This window comes from Pseudophryne corroboree, chromosome 3, assembly GCF_028390025.1.
Source record: "Pseudophryne corroboree isolate aPseCor3 chromosome 3, aPseCor3.hap2, whole genome shotgun sequence".
NCBI classification, from domain to species: Eukaryota; Metazoa; Chordata; class Amphibia; order Anura; family Myobatrachidae; genus Pseudophryne; species Pseudophryne corroboree.
Window position 1 is genome coordinate 200,111,251 of NC_086446.1, and position 15,968 is coordinate 200,127,218.

Here is a 15,968-nt window from a genome sequence, read left to right on the forward strand (position 1 = left end):
ATGGCATGAAAAATTCTGGGGGCCAAGACGTCATGGCGACCAGGTATTGGTGCCTGGCGACCTGGGCCGGGAACACTATGAGGAGGTGGCTGGGAACGTGGTGAGGAGGGGGCCGGGCATGCGGTCAGGCAGGGTAGTGTCTAGTTACCCTTCATGGAGAGGACCTTTCCCATAACCCCCTGGGTCCATGTCACAAACTATTTGGAATAGTAACCTGCGGCGAGCGAGACACCGAGCCTGAAGCGTGGCGAGCGAAGCGGAGCGAGACACCGAGCCTGAAGCGTGGCGAGCGAAGCGGAGCGAGACACCGAGCCTGAAGCGTGGCGAGCGAAGCGAGGCCGTGAGGGTCCAATGGTGCATACATAAAATGAAATAACCTCAAATTAATGGAGAACAGAGAAAACATTTACTGTAGGTGCTGTAAGGGCGGAAATTATCTTCTGCCCTCTCGTGCTGTCACTTCCTAGTCCTGATCACGAAGGGAACATAGACACAACCGGTCAGGCAAGGGCTGGGCAGCTATGGATAATAGCGCTGAGTGATAACCCTTCAAATGAGGCGCCGATCTCCAGCCATTCTAAGCTTGTGGATCGACAGCTAATCAGGAGCGTTGCCGGACTGCGAGCTCCTATTGGTTCGCAAATAGGCGCCACATTAAAAATGGCTCCTGGCCGCCCACCGCTCTGCCTGGTTATCCTCATCCCGATAGCCTAATGCATTGCAGCTTCGCGTTCCTGTTGCTTGGTCTCCCGCAGCCTGCCCGTCTGTGATCTCCACGGTGAGGGACCCGCATAACAATAAGTCTTCAGCCAGTGGTGAGTACAGTACTGTAACTGTTCATTTTTTTTAAGTGTATCTGGCTTTTACAAGGTTTTTTTGTTCTTGTGGATCTGGCTTTTTAAGTATTTTTTTATTAATGTGGATCTATCTTTTGCAATGTATTTTATGTGGATTTGGCTTTTTCAGTGTTTTTCATTTTTAATGTGGATCTGGCTTTTTACGTATTTGCAGTACTGCAGGCTTTGTTGCCCTCCTTGTAATATGGATACAAGATGCAGCACGGATGGTGTAGTGGTTAGCATTACTGCCTAACAGCACAGAGGTCGTGTGTTCAATTCCCACCACGGCCCTAACTGTGTGGAGTTTGCATATTCTCCCTGTGCTTGCATGGGTTTTCATCAGGTTCTCCTGTTTCCTTCCACAATCCAAAAATATACTGGTAGGTTAATTGGCTTCCAACAAAAAATAAACCCTAGTGTGAATGTGTGTTCATGTATATGTGGTAGGGAATATAGGGGGTCATTCCGACCCGATCGCACGCTGCACTTCCTCGCAGTGGTGCGATAAGGTCGGAAGTGCGCATGCGCGGCGTTGCCGGCGCCGGGCAATGACGCCGGGAACGAGGAAAGCGGTTGCAGTGGCGACCGCAAGAAGATTGACAGGAGGAAGGTGTGTCGGGGCATCAACTGACCGTTTTTTGGGAGTGGTCCAGCGAACGCAGGCGTGTCCAGGCGTTTTGAGGGCGGATGTCTGACATCAAATCCAGGACCTGCATCGCTGGATCCGTCGCACAGGGTAAGTAGGTATAGGACTACTCTTGTTTTGCTTGAAACTTTTAATGCATAGCAGGGCTGTACAAGTGATTGCAGCCCTGCTATGCTAAAATACACTCCCCCATAGGTGGCGTCTAGTTGATCGCACAAGCAGCAAAAAGTTGCTACGTGCGATCATCTTGGAATGACCCCCATAGAGTGTAAGCTCCACTGGGGCAGGGACTGATGTGAATGGCCAAATATTCTCTGTACAGCGCTGTGGAACATGTGTGTGTTATATGTGTATGTGTATTCGGCTAAATGGCGACATTTCAGGACCATGGGGGGGTGACACCATGAGTTACCATACCGGGTGACACCATCCCTAGTGACGCCTCTGCATAGTGTGACTCGTCCAAGGTCACGCAAAGATGGTTTTAAATCTTGAACTATTGCTCAGAATGTCAGCAGCCAGTTTAACATTCATGATGTTAGAGAATGATACAGTGTTTCATTTAGGTGATGCTAAAGAACCTGTTTTCTGTATATTTTAAATTCTGTGGAATATGACTCCATGTCAACAATCTTGATGCTTTCCTTAAAGAAAGTCCACAAACATTTTTTAACCAGAAATGTAAAGTTCTTTTCACCTGAAAGTGAATGCTTCTAGAGAGAAATAGGCCATGATTCACTCAATCCCTGTTTCACATAGATATGGTTCTGTAACTAGATCAAAGAGAGTATGAGATAATAAATCAGGCAAGAAAGCACAGGCTGGGTGAAAGTGAATCCCTGTTATTATTGTCCTCCTTTCCACAGATAAATGGAAAGATTTATTAATGAAAAAAAGAAAAAGAAAACTCATATACTTGGTGTTGGCTTTGAATGCGACACTTTAAAGATTTTCTGTTCTGTCCCCTGTAATTGTATCACTATGCTGCATTTTAAAATGCACATTTATTAAAATAAAATGTTATACTTAACCAAAAAGTAATTATTACAATTGTCATATTTATAGTCTAGCCTTTGTAACAGGGAGAGCCCTTAAATTCCTAAAGACAATGAGTTCTATTTAAGATGGGATATTGCCCATAGCAACCAATCAGAGTCTACTAATCATTTATAAAGCACCTCCTGGAAGATAATACCTGGACTTTGATTGGTTGCTTATGGGCAACATCCCATCTTAAATAGAACTCCCATCTTAGTAAATTTACCCCAATGTGTTGGCCGTATCTTAAAATCCAATGTCTTTCATTAAAAAAAAGTCCTATCCAATACTTTTTTTTAAATAAGCTTACAGTACATTGAATAATCTATAGGATAATCATAAAAATATGCTAAGATTCAAAGCAGAGTAAAAGACAATACATTTCTGAAATTCAAAACGCTAATATTTATAAATCAAGAAATACTTCATTCCTCATCATCTGAAATTGTACTCTTACACATGTGTGAATACTAAGTTTCCGCACATTTTATGTAACAGGCCCATTCTTTATTAGGGGCTCAATAGGAACACTTAATATTCATCAAACTCTAAAAAATGAAAGTTAGAGTTTGCTTGTAGGAATCAATGTCATCTACAGATGGTGCTGATCCCCAGCGTCCATGGCTTTCCTATGAAAAGGAGATCTGGGTTTGCAAAAAGGATCCATGTGTTTAACCTCTACTGCCTCCTCAATGCAAGATAGTCAGTTGGCTCCAAAGGGGTTAGTAACACTGCCAGTGTAACTGACAATGGGGAAAGCTGCTTTTTGGAGCAGATGTCCTTGCACAAGAACAATAATGAATTGCTCCTGTACAGTATGTATCCACAGCCTTAACTTGCGGTGAGACGGATGCTTAATTACTGGGGCCTGCTTGGTCCCCCAATATGAATTGGGCACATGGTGAGCTAAATACTAAGTAACATTTTATTGATGTTTAAAACTGCAGAAAAATAAAAAAACATAAAATCCAAAATGTATTTCAATTCTGGAAGGAATGGTAGTTGGCAGTGCTGTAACTAGACATTTTAGCGCTGTGTGCAAGAAACATCATCGCCCCCTATACAAAACAAGGTCGGTGCGTGGAAAAAATATAGAGGCATAGCTTCCGGGGAAGAGGTGTGGCCACAAAATAATACCATTTCATATTATGCTGTACAGTAGTCTCCATTATTCAAATTACGTCGCACAGTAGTGTCATTTAAACACATTACATCAGGTCGAGCCCCTGTCACACATTATGCCAGGTAGAGTCCCCTTTTGCACATTATGGCTGCAGAGTCCCCCTTTTTACACAATAGGCAGCAGAGTCCCCCTTTTTACATATTACGGCAGCAGAGTCCCCGTTTTTACACAACAGGCAGCAGAGTCCCCCTTTTTACATATTAGGCAGGCTGAGTCCCCCTTTTTACATATTAGGCAGGCTGAGTCCCCCTTTTTACACAATAGGCAGCAGAGTCCCCATTTTAACATATTAGGCAGGCTGAGTCCCCCTTTTTACATATTAGGAAGGTCGTGTCCCCCTTTTCTACGCAATAGGCAGCAGAGTCCCCCTTTTCTACACAATAGGCAGCAGAGTCTCAGTTTTCTACACAATAGGCAGCAGAGTCCCCGTTTTCTACACAATAGGCAGCAGAGTCCCCATTTTCTACACAATAGGCAGTAGAGTCCTTGTTTTCTACACAATAGGCAGCAAAGTCCCCCTTTGAGAGAGAGAGATAATTATACTTACCTGTGACCATACATGACCTGATGAGCGGTACCACAGGCAGACCCAGGATGTTCAGAGTGCTGGAGCAGCAGCAACAGCAGCAGCCGCCTCTCCCTCCACCCCTAACTCTGGCTCCAAGGGAGCTCATCCCAGAACCAGGTCCTCTCTTCTGTTACAGCGATGGCCGAGCAGCGCTGTAACATATTGCCTTCACTTTACAGCGTTACAGCACTGGAGTTTACAGGAGTTACAGCGCTGTCATAGGCAAACGCGGGGGGGGTTCTGGTTGCCTGGAAACCCCCCTCCTCTTGGTAAGTGACTCAAATGATGACAACAATAGTGATGGTATATAATACAATTATGACAGCTGCCGCCACATCATGCAGTTTAAGGGACATAGCAGAGCTGCTGAACATGCCCAGTGGTAGCAACTTCTACCACGTTTGATGGGTGTTTGTGGATCTGAGTCCTCAATCAGTGCTCTGGACCAGAGTAGCTACCAGGAAGAAAAGACAGGAGCCTTATCCTGAGAGGGGAGAATGTGTGCTTAGAAAGTGCAGTACTGGTTCTATTATGCTTTTCTATTTATTATGGTTTGTTTAACCTTTTCTTGACCACTTAATTATATTATTTAAATGTTTGATACAGCCTAAACTAGAGACCATCTACAGTGTTAAATATTAATAGTGTATTCCATACAGTAACCAGTGTATAAAAAGACCAATGTTTACGTTAATGTTCAGGGTCGTTACTAGGTTCTTCTACTGCTCTCTCAGACTCCTGCACATGCTCCAATGTTCCTCAGAGTGATAGACTGTGGACTGCATTTGGAAACCTTCCTCAAGAAATCCTGCGTTTGCCACTGAGCGCTGTCCAGGCTGTAACTCCGGCCCGTGGATGCCCGTGCATGACCATGGCTGCAGCCGACAGTCACGGTCAGATAGAAGCCGCGGCTACTGCCGTGTAAAACTCTAGACCACCAGGTCATTCGGAGGAGCTTCCGGGACACTTTGAAACAGAGCAGCCTGGTGGACGCACTTGACCCTGCTCAGTCTGTCACTTGCTGCAATGGCGGCCAATCGGGGTCAAGGGGCATGATGCGCTCCTATCACAAGTGCGCTGTGTGCAAGACACACAGCACACACACCTAGTTACGGCCCTGGAATTTGGCATGTAAGTGGAGATGCAGGTCTAGTATTAGTAAGAGTATTCCCATATTATTCTGTGAAACACACATTTGAAGTATATAAAAAGGGCCTAATTCAGACCTGATCGCTGTGCTGCAAATTTGCAGAAGTCTACAATCAGATAGTCACCGCTCAGGGAGACGGAAAACCTGCCCCGTGCAAGTGTGCAAATGCATATGTACACCGTGCAGAAATTCCGCCAGACAGCGGACAGCAGCAAATTCGTTGCAACTCGCTCACCATCAAATAATTTTCCAGTCTGTGCATAGCCCAAGACTTACTCCTACAGTGCGATACAAACAGGCTGATCAGGGCCGGAGCTGACATCACATACCTTGACAGAAAATGTTTGGAAACGCCAGCGTGTTTCCTGACACTCCATGAATATGGCCAGTACCACCCACAAAGTAACGTCCTCTTCCTGTCTATCACCTTGCGAATGCCTTGCAATCTAAATTTTTGCACCTTCCTATCGCTGTTTTTTGATGTACCTGCACATTGTGGTGCATACGCATGCGCAGTCATTGGATAATCGGACGCTGTGCGAATTCGCACAACAGCTTTTAGGTCTGAATCGGGCCCAAAAAAACTTTAAAACCATTGTTAGTTGAGTTTTAGCATGCTTTCTGACATATTGTATTATCAAACTATGTAGTGTCACATTATATTTGCATGTATGTACAGTAAATGCATGTTTAATATTGTATGCACATTGGAGACCTCACACTTATTTCTCTAATCTTTTTTCTTTGCAAATTCCATCCTCTTTTGTATACTTTTTCTCTTGGTGGATATGCTGCTGTTGTTTTTTCTATTTGAGCAGCACAGTAAAATGATCCTCTAAAGTACCTAAACAAATCACATTTTAAAAAAAAGTATTTACTTCATATACTGAGGTCTATTCACTATCTCTTAATTTAAAAAAAAAAAAATTATGGTAGGCGAAAACTAAAATTTTCACCTACTTTTTTGGAAATTGGCATTCATTATAAAAGTAACGTAGGAGAAATCACTTATATCTCCTTCATAACTTTAACTCCCGATCTGACCTGCTTCATAAATCTCCAAAATACTAAATGTTCTGACATTGATAGTGGGATCCTTCACCATCTTCAGATCTTTGGATCAGCTGATCAATGGGTCAAAATGTAATTGCTCCGATGATTTTGTATTCACACATGCTACTTGCAACGAGTGTCATACTAAAATATCACTAATATTAATTAGTGATGTGCACCGGAAATTTTTTGGGTTTTGTGTTTTGGTTTTGGGTTCGGTTCCGCGGCCGTGTTTTGGATTCGGACGCGTTTTGGCAAAACCTCACTGAAAATGTTTTGTCGGATTCGGGTGTGTTTTGGATTCGGGTGTTTTTTTTCAAAAAACCCTAAAAAAAAGCTTAAATCATAGAATTTGGGGGTCATTTTGATCCCATAGTATTATTAACCTCAATAACCATAATTTCCACTCATTTCCAGTCTATTCTGAACACCTCACACCTCACAATATTATTTTTAGTCCTAAAATTTGCACCGAGGTCGCTGGATGGCTAACCTAAGCGACACGAGTGGCCGACACAAACACCTGGCCCATCTAGGAGTGGCACTGGAGTGTCAGGCAGGATGGCACTTCAAAAAAATAGTCCCCAAACAGCACATGATGCAAAGAAAAAAAGAGGCGCACCAAGGTCGCTGTGTGACTAAGCTAAGCAACACAAGTGGCCGACACAAACACCTGGCCCATCTAGGAGTGGCACTGCAGTGTCAGGCAGGATGGCCCTTCAAAAAAATTGTCCCCAAACAGCACATGATGCAAAGAAAAAAAGAGGCGCACCAAGGTCGCTGTGTGACTAAGCTAAGCGACACAAGTGGCCGACACAAACACCTGGCCCATCTAGGAGTGGCACTGCAGTGTCAGGCAGGATGGCCCTTCAAAAAAATTGTCCCCAAACAGCACATGATGCAAAGAAAAAAAGAGGCGCACCAAGGTCGCTGTGTGACTAAGCTAAGCGACACAAGTGGCCAACACAAACACCTGGCCCATCTAGGAGTGGCACTGCAGTGTCAGGCAGGATGGCCCTTCAAAAAAATTGTCCCCAAACAGCACATGATGCAAAGAAAAAAAGAGGCGCACCAAGGTCGCTGTGTGACTAAGCTAAGCGACACAAGTGGCCGACACAAACACCTGGCCCATCTAGGAGTGGCACTGCAGTGTCAGGCAGGATGGCCCTTCAAAAAAATTGTCCCCAAACAGCACATGATGCAAAGATAAATTAAAGAAAAAAGGTGCAAGATGGAATTGTCCTTGGGCCCTCCCACCCACCCTTATGTTGTATAAACAGGACATGCACACTTTAACGAACCCATAATTTCAGTGTCAGGGTCTGCCACACGACTGTGACTTAAATGACTGGTTGGTTTGGGCCCCCACCAAAAAAGAAGCAATCAATCTCTCCTTGCACAAACTGGCTCTACAGAGGCAAGATGCCCACCTAATCATCATCCTTCGATTCCTCACCCCTTTCACTGTGTACATCCCCCTCCTCACAGATTATTAATTCGTCCCCACTGGAATCCACCATCTCAGGTCCCCGTGTACTTTCTGGAGGCAATTGCTGCTGGTGAATGTCTCCACGGAGGAATTGTTTATAATTCATTTTAATGAACATCATCTTCTCCACAATTTCTGGAAGTAACCTCGTACGCCGATTGCTGACAAGGTGAGCGGCTGCACTAAACACTCTTTCGGAGTACACACTGGAGGGAGGGCAACTTAGGTAGAATAAAGCCAGTTTGTGCAAGGGCCTCCAAATTGTCTCTTTTTCCTGCCAGTATACGTACGGACTGTCTGACGTGCCTACTTGGATGCGGTCACTCATATAATCCTCCACCATTCTTTCAATGGTGACAGAATCATATATGCAGTGACAATAGACGACATGTCAGTAATCGTTGGCAGGTCCTTCAGTCCGGACCAGATGTCAGCACTCGCTCCAGACTGCCCTGCATCACCGCCAGCGGGTGGGCTCGGAATTCTTAGCCTTTTCCTCGCACCCCCAGTTGTGGGAGAATGTGAAGGAGGAGATGGTGACGGGTCACGTTCCGCTTGACTTGACAATTTTCTCACCAGCAGGTCTTTGAACCTCTGCAAACTTGTGTCTGCCGGAAAGAGAGATACAACGTAGGTTTTAAATCTAGGATCGAGCACGGTGGCCAAAATGTAGTGCTCTGATTTCAACAGATTGACCACCCGTGAATCCTGGTTAAGCGAATTAAAGGCTCCATCCACAAGTCCCACATGCCTAGCGGAATCGCTCTGTTTTAGCTCCTCCTTCAATGTCTCCAGCTTCTTCTGCAAAAGCCTGATGAGGGGAATGACCTGACTCAGGCTGGCAGTGTCTGAACTGACTTCACGTGTGGCAAGTTCAAAGGGTTGCAGAACCTTGCACAATGTTGAAATCATTCTCCACTGCGCTTGAGTCAGGTGCATTCCACCTCCTTTGCCTATATCGTGGCCAGATGTATAGGCTTGAATGGCCTTTTGCTGCTCCTCCATCCTCTGAAGCATATAGAGGGTTGAATTCCACCTCGTTACCACCTCTTGCTTCAGATGATGGCAGGGCAGGTTCAGGAATGTTTGGTGGTGCTCCAGTCTTCTGTACGCGGTGCCTGAATGCCGAAAGTGGCCCGCAATTCTTCGGGCCACCGACAGCATCTCTTGCATGCCCCTGTCGTTTTTTAAATAATTCTGCACCACCAAATTCAAGGTATGTGCAAAACATGGGACATGATGGAATTTGCCCAGATGTAATGCACGCACAATATTGCTGGCGTTGTCCGATGTCACAATTCCCCAGGAGAGTCCAATTGGGGTAAGCCATTCTGCGATGATCTTCCTCAGTTGCCGTAAGAGGTTTTCAGCTGTGTGCCTATTCTGGAAAGCGGTGATACAAAGCGTAGCCTGCCTAGGAACGAGTTGGCGTTTGCGAGATGCTGCTACTGGTGCCGCCGCTGCTGTTCTTGCTGCGGGAGGCAATACATCTACCCAGTGGGCTGTCACAGTCATACATATAGTCCGGAGTCTGCCCTGCTCCACTTGTCCACATGTCCGTGGTTAAGTGGACATTGGGTACAACTGCATTTTTTAGGACACTGGTGAGTCTTTTTCTGAGGTCTGTGTACATTTTCGGTATCGCCTGCCTAGAGAAATGGAACCTAGATGGTATTTGGTACCGGGGACACAGTACCTCAATCAAGTCTATAGTTGCCTCTGAATTAACGATGGATACCGGAACCACGTTTCTCACTGCCCAGGCTGCCAAGGCCTGAGTTATCTGCTTTGCAGCAGGATGACTGCTGTGATATTTCATCTTCCTCGCAAAGGACTGTTGGACAGTCAATTGCTTACTGGAAGTAGTACAAGTGGTCTTCCGACTTCCCCTCTGGGATGACGATCGACTCCCAGCAGCAACAACAGCAGCGCCAGCAGCAGTAGGCGTTACACTCAAGGATGCATCGGAGGAATCCCAGTCAGGAGAGGACTCGTCAGACTTGACAGTGACATGGCCTACAGGACTATTGGCTTTCCTGGGTAAGGAGGAAATTGACACTGAGGGAGTTGGTGGTGTGGTTTGCAGGAGCTTGGTTACAAGAGGAAGGGATTTAGTGGTCAGTGGACTGCTTCCGCTGTCACCCAAAGTTTTTGAACTTGTCACTGACTTATGATGAATGCGCTGCAGGTGACGTATAAGGGAGGATGTTCCGAGGTGGTTAACGTCCTTACCCCTACTTATTACAGCTTGACAAAGGCAACACACGGCTTGACACCTGTTGTCCGCATTTGTGTTGAAATAATTCCACACCGAAGAGCTGATTTTTTTTGTATTTTGACCAGGCATGTCAATGGTCATATTCCTCCCACGGACAACAGGTGTCTCCCCGGGTGCCTGACTTAAACAAACCACCTCACCATCAGAATTCTCCTTGTCAATATCCTCCCCAGCGCCAGCAACACCCATATCCTCATCCTGGTGTACTTCAACAGTGACATCTTCAATTTGACTATCAGGAACTGGACTGCGGGTGCTCCTTCCAGCACTTGCAGGGGGCGTGCAAATGGTGGAAGGCGCAAGCTCTTCCCGTCCAGTGTTGGGAAGATCAGGCATCGCAACCGACACAATTGGACTCTCCTTGGGTATTTGTGATTTAGAAGAACGCACAGTTCTTTGCTGTGCTTTTGCCAGCTTAAGTCTTTTCTTTTTTCTAGCGAGAGGATGAATGCTTCCATCCTCAAGTGAAGCTGAAAACACTAGCCATGAACATAGGCCAGGGCCTCAGCCGTTCCTTGCCACTCCGTGTCGTAAATGGCATATTGGCAAGTTTATGCTTCTCCTCAGACGCTTTTAATTTTGATTTTTGGGTCATTTTACTGAACTTTTGTGTTTTGGATTTTACATGCTCTCTACTATGACATTGGGCATCGGCCTTGGCAGACGACGTTGATGGCATTTCATCATCTCGGCCATGACTAGTGGCAGCAGCTTCAGCACGAGGTGGAAGTGGATCTTGATCTTTCCCTATTTTAACCTCCACATTTTTGTTCTCCATTTTTTAATGTGTGGAATTATATGCCAGTATCAATTGCAATGGCCTACTACTATATTTACTGTGCAAAACTAAAATGCACCACAGGTATAGAATGTAGATGGATAGTATACCTAATGGATGATGAGTGACGACACAGAGGTAGGTACATCAGTGGCCTACCTTACTGCTATATATAGTATACTGGTGGATACTGTCAGCAAACTGCAAAACTAAAATGCACCACAGGTATAGAATGTAGATGGATAGTATACTTAATGGATGACGAGTGACGACACAGAGGTAGGTACATCAGTGGCCTACCGTACTGCTATATATAGTATACTGGTGGACACTGTCAGCAAACTGCAAAACTAAAATGCACCACAGGTATAGAATGTAGATGGATAGTATACTTAATGGATGACGAGTGACGACACAGAGGTAGGTACAGCAGTGGCCTACCGTACTTCTATATATAGTATACTGGTGGACACTGTCAGCAAACTGCAAAACTAAAATGCACCACAGGTATAGAATGTAGATGGATAGTATACTTAATGGATGACGAGTGATGACACAGAGGTAGGTACACAGCAGTGGCCTACCGTACTACTATATATAGTATACTGGTGGACACTGTCAGCAAACTGCAAAACTAAAATGCTCCACAGGTATAGAATGTAGATGGATAGTATACTTAATGGATGACAAGTGACGACACAGAGGTAGGTACAGCAGTGAACCTACCGTACTGCTATATATAGTATACTGGTGGACACTGTCCGCAAACTGCAAAACTAAAATGCACCACAGGTATAGAATGTAGATGGATAGTATACTTAATGGATGACGAGTGACGACACAGAGGTAGGTACAGCAGTGGCCTACCGTACTGCTATAAGTATATATATAGTATACTGGTGGACACTGTCAGCAAACTGCAAAACTAAAATGCACCACAGGTATAGAATGTAGATGGATAGTATACTTAATGGATGACGACACAGAGGTAGGTACAGCAGTGCACTCTGCACTGTACTCCTCCTATATAATATTAATTATACTGGTGGTCCCCAGTCCCCACAATAAAGCAGCACACTGAGCACAGATATGGAGTGTTTTTCAGGCAGGCAACGTATACTGGTGGTCACTGTCAGCAAAACTCTGCACTGTACTCCTGCTATAGCTGCTCCCCAGTCCCCACAATTAAGCAGTGTGAGCACTCAGCACAGATATATTATGCAGCACCCTGAGCACAGATATGGTATGGAGCGTTTTTTTCAGGCAGAGAATGGATAAAAACTGGTGGTCACTTATCAGCAAAACTCTGCACTGTACTCCTAACAGCTGCTGCCCAATCCTCCCCACAATTAAGCAGTAAACAACCAATCAACTGTCTTCTACAATAAACGGAGAGGACGCCAGCCACGTCCTCTCCCTATCATCTCCAATGCACGAGTGAAAATGGTGGCGACGCGCGGCTGCTTATATAGAATCCGAATCTCGCGAGAATCCGACAGCGGGATGATGACGTTCGGGCGCGCTCGGGTTAGCCGAGTAAGGCGGGAAGGTTCGAACCTGCCTCGGACCCGTGTAAACAAGGTGAAGTTTGGGGGGGTTCGGTTTCCGAGAAACCGAATCCGCTCATCACTAATATTAATATAATGATGACTGTAGACCCTACTTTCTCTCTTGATGTGTCTATAGTCTAGACACAGCAAGAGAGAAAAAAGTGTGGTATACAGTCATCATGCACAATATCTCCTTGCATTTTTTTTTGGAGTCATTCTGATTACAGGGATGTACTGTATGTTGCATGGATGTGTCTTGTGTGGTCTCAATGCTGTGAGTGTCAAATTCAAGTTATGAATTGTTATATGGAGAATATACTGTAATCTTTATATAACCAGATCCATTACTAGACATTTTGGTACCCTGGTCCAGAAAAAGCATTGGCGCCGCCCCCCCTCCAATAATTGACATAAAAGGCACCCAGTAGTGCCTCTAACTCACATTACACCACATAGTGGTGCTCATTACACCTTATGCCCAGACATTAATTGTGGCCCTTTCATATCATGCCCACATAGTAGGCATAATGTGTAAGGGGCAATACTACTAAGTACAATCCTCCCTGTACATATAACTCTACAAAGTTACAGTCCCATACATATATGATTATTATTATTATTATTATTTTTTTTTTTATATATTTATTTATTTTTATAGCACCACAATGAATTACCAAACAAGAAAACAGTGACTTATAGTTCAAGCCAATATAGGGCAAGTACAGGCTTTATAAAAGTATATCTGCATCAGCAGGTGACATTGAAATATGTATCAATGGTGGCAGAAAACTGAGGAATTTGCAGGCTAAGGGAGTATGGAGTAGTAGATAGTTTAAGAAAGCGAAGGAAAAGCACATGAGAGAAGAGAGCTTTGCTGGTGAAAGCTTACTTTCTAAAGGGGAGGGGCATACAGACAGAGGTGATACAGATGGGGTAGACAGTGAGCATAGGACAGAGGTCTTAGGATGAGCGATTGCTGGGTTTGGTGAAAAAGTGGGCCTTGAGAGACCGTTTGTAGTTTTGTAGAGAGATGGAGAGTCTGAGTGGGAGAGATAGAGAATTCCACAGAAAGGGAGCAGCACGTGAAAAATCTTGGAGGTAGGAGTTGAAAGTAGCAGTTGGAGGAGGCAATTAGTAAGCAGAAAAGCTGGCATGCATTAGCAGAGTGAAAAGGAGGGGCAGTAGTGTAGTGGGTGAAGGCTTTGTAAGTGAGTGTGAGAAGCTTGAATTGAATGCTGAAGGGGAATGAGAGTCAGTTAAGGGCTTGTAAGAGAGGGGAGGTGCCTGGCAGTAGCATTGAGGATAAATTGGAGTGGAGAGAGGTGTTTGTCAGGGAGGTCAGATAGGAGAAGAGTATAGTAGTCTAGTCTAAAGATCACCAGTGAGTGGATGAGGGTCTTAGAGGCATCCTGGGTGAAAAAGGGTCTGATACTGGAAATAATTTTAAGATGAAAATGGCAGGTTTTGTGAGAGGTACTGAATATGTAGTTTGAAGGAGAGGGAGGATTGGGAGGTGAGGTTGTGCGGGGGAAGGTGATCAGCTCAGTCTAATACCCCTTTCAGACATCTTCCAAAAACCTTGAATTTTGCACATGAACGTGCATCAACCCGGGATTTTGGCATGTCTGAAAGGACCCAACCCGGGAACACGTTCCCAGGTTGCTGACCCTGCAGTTGACCAGGGTTATTACTAGAGATGAGAGGGTTCGGTTCCTCGGAATCTTAACCCCCCCCCGAACTTCACCCATTTTACACGGTTCCGAGGCAGACTTGAATCTTCCCGCCTTGCTCGATTAACCCGAGCGCGCCCGAACGTCATCATCCCGCTGTCGTATTCTCGCGAGATTCGTATTCTATATAAGGATCCGCGCGTCGCCACCATTTTCACTCGTGCATTGGAGATGATAGGGAGAGGACGTGCAGCGTTCTCTCAGTTGTATTCAGTGTGCTGCAAATATCTGATCAGTGTGCTGCAAATATCTGTGCTCAGTGTGCTTGCAAATATCTGTACTCAGTGTGCTGAAAATATCTACGTTCTCTGCCTGAAAAATGCTCCATATCTGTGCTCAGTGTGCTGCAAAAATCTGTGCTCAGTGTGCTTTATTGTGGGGACTGGGGACCACCAGTATTATATAGTAGGAGGAGAGTGCAGAGTTTTGCTGACCAGAGACCACCAGTATTATACGTTCTCTGCATGAAAAACGCTCCATATCTGTGCTGCATTGTAGTATATAGTAGGAGGACAGTGCAGAATTTTGCTGACCAGTGACCACCAGTATTATATCAGTACGGTACAGTAGTCCACTGCTCTACCTACCTCTGTGTCGTCAAGTATACTATCCATCCATACCTGAGGTGCATTTTAGTTGTGCGCAGTATATATAGTAGGAGGACAGTGCATAATTTTGCTGACCACCAGTATATAATATATAGCAGTATGGTACAGTAGTCCACTGCTCTACCTACCTCTGTGTCGTCAAGTATACTATCCATCCATACCTGTGGTGAATTTTAGTTGTTGTGCGCAGTAGTAGGAGGACAGTGCATAATTTTGCTGACCACCAGTATATAATATATAGCAGTACGGTACAGTAGTCCACTGCTCTACCTACCTCTGTGTCATCAAATATACTATCCATCCATACCTGTGGTGCATTTTAGTTGTTGTGCGCAGTAGTAGGAGGACAGTGCATAATTTTGCTGACCACCAGTATATAATATATAGCAGAACGGTACAGTAGGCCACTGCTCTACCTACCTCTGTGTCGTCAAGTATACGATCCATCCATACCTGTGGTGCATTTTAGTTGTGCGCAGTATATATAGTAGGAGTACAGTGCATAATTTTGCTGACCACCAGTATATAATATATAGCAGTACGGTACAGTAGTCCACTGCTCTACCTACCTCTGTGTCGTCAAGTATACTATCCATCCATACCTGTGGTGCATTTTAGTTGTTGTGCGCAGTAGTAGGAGGACAGTGCATAATTTTGCTGACCACCAGTATATAATATATAGCAGTACGGTACAGTAGTCCACTGCTCTACCTACCTCTGTGTCATCAAATATACTATCCATCCATACCTGTGGTGCAAATTGTTGTTGTGCGCAGTAGTAGGAGGACAGTGCATAATTTTGCTGACCACCAGTATATAATATATAGCAGTACGGTACAGTAGGCCACTGCTCTACCTACCTCTGTGTCATCAAATATACTATCCATCCATACCTGAGGTGCATTTTAGTTGTTGTGCGCAGTAGTAGGAGGACAGTGCATAATTTTGCTGACCACCAGTATATAATATATAGCAGAACGGTACAGTAGGCCACTGCTCTACCTACCTCTGTGTCGTCAAGTATACTATCCATCCATACCTGTGGTGCATTTTAGTTG